This window comes from Myotis brandtii, unplaced genomic scaffold, assembly GCF_000412655.1.
Source record: "Myotis brandtii unplaced genomic scaffold, ASM41265v1 scaffold23, whole genome shotgun sequence".
Classification (NCBI taxonomy): Eukaryota; Metazoa; Chordata; class Mammalia; order Chiroptera; family Vespertilionidae; genus Myotis; species Myotis brandtii.
In genome coordinates, this window is record NW_005358649.1 from 3,368,584 (window position 1) to 3,372,652 (window position 4,069).

Sequence of the window (4,069 nt, forward strand, 5' to 3'; positions counted from 1 at the left end):
CTCTCTCTCTCTCTCTCTCTCTCTCTCTCTCTCTCTCTCTGTCTCTGTCTCTCTGTCTCTCTCCCCCTCCTCCCCTCTCCCTCTCTCTCTCTGTGTTTGCAAGTGTAAGAGGAAAAAAGCATGGGAGACTTCACAACCCAAATGACCTCCCTTCCTCCCTCCCTCTGTTTTCAAGTGCAGGAGGAAAAAAGCATGGGAGACTTCACAACCCAAATGAAAAAAATCAAATCATGCACTGTTTTTTATTTATTTTTTACTCCTATTTTTTTTTACCGTTTCACTATTATTACATACTAATTTTAAGCATTAGGTCTATGAGTTTATTATAGAATAATGTTATTTGAACAGACTTGATTTTTCAGTCCCAAACCATGTGTGAACTTGTTAGAAGAGGATGCCATAATTGTGGGCTCAAGCTGTATTGGACCAAGTTCATGTTCAGGCACCTGTTAGCACATGAGCACCCTGTACCTCCCCCCTGGGTCCCCACAGCCTTAGAGTTGTGGGAAGAACCGATCTCGCACAACTCAACAAAGCAGAATCCAACAAACATTTGCTGAACAAGTGAAGGCACACTAGTTTGAAGCCAGACAAGGTCTCCAGTCCAGAAAGAAGCAGCGCATCCTTGGCATGCTTTCATAGTTCAGTCATGAGTCTTCTCTCTGCACTCAGGCTCCGAATACCCCAGAGGCCGTTAGTATACTTATTTCCCTAAAAGTTTTAGTTCAAAAATATTATTAAGAGAAATTTCCAGGCATACGCCCTATATTTTGAAAGTTTCTGATGAAAGGTCTGGTTACATTTCCTTAAAGAGATCATTTTATAAAATCTTAACATTCAGTTTGCAACCAAGACGGCATTCGCCAAGCACCACAGTGACAGGAGGTGTATTTTTATGTTGCCGGTTCCTTCTGAACAAATTCTTTGCTCTCCATGGATTTGTGAGGAAGGGAGCAGGAGATAGAAATGGAAGGAAACTCAAACCAGCTGTTGCTTAACAAAATTAAAACCCTGACCCCAACCTCTTCTCTAAAGCATCTATTTTCCAGGCAACCCGCTCCCAGCAAGCAGCAAGTACTAGGGAGGAAAAGACTTTGACCTTGTAACCCTCCCCTGCTCTCCCGAGGTCTATAACCTCAGATAAGAAAAAAGGAAAAGCCAGTCCAGGAGGCCTCACATGTGGACGATGAATTGCACATTTGAAGACCAGGCCATTTCTGGAAAACACGTTTGGGACCTTCTCAGACTTATTCCTTTCATGGTCTTTCTGAAGGTGAATACTAGTTGTGGGATTTTTTTGTTTGTTTGTTTTGTTTTGTTTTACAACATACTTATTCTGGCTTTGAAGAGATTCTAAATCATGGGTAGGAGTTTCTGCCATTCACCTAGTCAGAAATACAGTTTTTTTTTTTTATGTTGTTGGTAAATAACTCTTTGGTTCGTGTACCAAAAAAAAAAATCATACCCACAAACTGAACCAAAAAGCCATAGTGATTTTTCTCTCTTGGGATAAAGAACAGACAGGAGGAAGTCCAGCAACTACAAGAGGAAAAGAGATGTGGAGAAGAATGGATTTCAAGGAATCCAAGTTGACCTACAGTTATTAGGTTGACTCTGGGCGTGGGGGGAATTCTTTGGAAAAGCGGGGTGTTAAGAGGCTTTTCTTAGACTAAAGCCCAGTAAATCCCCATTACCAACAGAGCAGTCAGTTATCTGATCATGACTGTTAATGACTCCACTGTTGCTATTGTCCCCCCACATCCTGTGTTTGTTTTCTCCTGTGAGCTGGATTGGAGACTTTCTGTCCCCAGGCTGAGGCCTCATTTGAAGTTTTGCTCAATATCTTCCTTGGCCCTAATTAAATGTCAATGGCGCTTAGCTTTTACCTGCAGATACCAAACTCACTTCCCAGTGACTGGATTAACGCAGAGTTCCCTGTGGTGGCAACAAGGAAATCCGCCCCCCCCCCCCCTTATCAGGAGACTTTGTGTCGAATGATTGCAGTGACAATCGATGGAAAAATCAAGAGCATTGTTTAAAGGGCCCACTTAGCACCCCAGGAATTAAAAACACACAGGCCACTAAAATGTCTACGTTAACTGCGTTGCTGCTCGTTTCACTTAGCAATAGGAAAACACCATTTTGCACAGATTTCTAATGGATAAGGCACATACTGAAGATTCACCACCTGTAAGTCTTTGTATGAGTTTACCAATAATGGTATAAATGTTTTGAGAAATAAGCTATGTGTGTGTGGTTTTTAGGAAATTTTAATGAGAAACTATAATGTTACTATCTTGATGCTTACCTACTGAGAACTTTAATTTCTGAAAAAAAAAAATGGAGACTATTAAGACACTGAAACGTTTTACACCAGAGCTGCGTGACACAGGAACTGTGCTGGGTGTACCCACTCTGAGACTAGAAGCTGCAGGTCCCTACATTCTGAAATCCTGAATCTCTCTCCCTGGGGATGAAACAGCCCTGAAACTGTCTCCTGCATCTCGTTGTTGTTGTTTGTCTTCAGAGCCTAATTTTAGGTTTTCATTTCTGCTTTCTGGACTTGGTTGTTTTTTAGTTGCCAAATGTGTTTTAAATCCGATAATCAGATCCCTGAGGGAGGGGAGGAGCGCAGAGGGGGCCCTGTCCACTGAAACAACAGCAGAGCTGAAAGCCCCACTGGACGGACCCAGACACAGGAGACGGGAAGGGGGGCGTCCCCTATTTCTAGGTGCCAGAATGTATTCCTAAAACCCCCACTTCTGGTGCTTCCCGCACAGAGGGCAGAACATACAGACTTCCATGGGGAAATAAGCTTCTATTCCAAAGAGACAGGATGTGCTGAAAATGGGCTTTTGAAGTAAACCTCCAAAAATGTCCCGAGAGGGTTTGAAGGAGCTCAGTCACGACTGGAACCCACATCCTAAGGCAGCATGCACAGGTCTAGGGGCCCCCAGGGCCAGTTCAGCCAGTTTAGCATATTTTATGCAATAATCTATCTTGTTGAGGCTTGAGATGCATCAGGGACCCCCAACCTGTTTCTGTGTCTGGCCTGGGCCTCACTTGGGCCGAAGTAGCAATTCCCTGGACTCCTGGTAGAGTTTGCACTCAACACCCATCCCAGCTGGCTAATGGGTGCCTTAGCTTAGAAAGGTGGTCACTGATTCAAGTATCTAATTATTAAGGGGCTACTATGTTCTAGGTGCTATTCTAGATGCTAAGGAAACACCATTAACAGACCAAGGTCCTTGCCGTTTTGGAATTAACATTCTAATGGGACAGGTACTGCAACACAAGAAAGCATGCGAAATGCACACCATGACCGACAGTGTGAAGTGCTAAGGAGAAAAACTACAGCAGGTTAGGGAAACATGCAGTGCTGCGCAGGTGCCTGGGGAAAGGGCCGCCAGGCCAAGGAAAGAGCATGTGCAAAGGCCCTGAGGCCAGGGCAGGAGGGAGGAGCAGAGGGGAGAGTGTGGAGGGGAAGCGTTAAATGGCTGGCAGGGAACAGCAAGGAGCTGGCTTTGGGAGTTTTAGTAAGCGATGAGTCCCTGCACTGTAGGCACCTACAGGTTAACAGAAAAGACACGTTAATTCACTGCACAGGTGACAATTCCAGGTGTGGTAAATGCTGCAAAACCTCCCTGAAACCCAAAGGAACACCCTCCTGCTGCATGGCTGACTTCTATTAGTCCGGGGGGGGCGCGGGGGCGGGGGCGGTGTCTGAAAAACAGAAATTCTATTTTGCTGGATCAGGGAGGGAGAGCAGGGCCCACCGTTCATCCTTGTTGCTTCTGTGATGAAAGCAATCGAACAAAGAGAGAAACGGTGGATGACTAGAGATGGTTCACAACCACGAAGCTATGGCCACAGAAACAAAATCCAGCTCTGTGACCCCAGACTGCCAATGCGGGGCCTCTCCTTACGATGGCTGTGGGCTGGGTGGCGACACTCAATGGAGAAGCTGCCCTTCTGGCTAGGAAACACCCCGAGGTAGAGAGGCAGCGGAACTGGGGACCTCATGAGTCCCAAGAGCTGAGAGGGAAGGCTCTGGAAGAAAAATTCCTTT

At 45.5% G+C, this 4,069-nt stretch overlaps 1 protein-coding gene across 14 annotated transcripts in view; it reads right to left on the bottom strand.

The window, feature by feature from the left end:
• The window catches only part of EYA1 (EYA transcriptional coactivator and phosphatase 1), a 288,535-nt gene that overhangs the window by 21,757 nt on the left and 262,709 nt on the right, over positions 1 to 4,069 (bottom strand). The window lies entirely within an intron of this gene.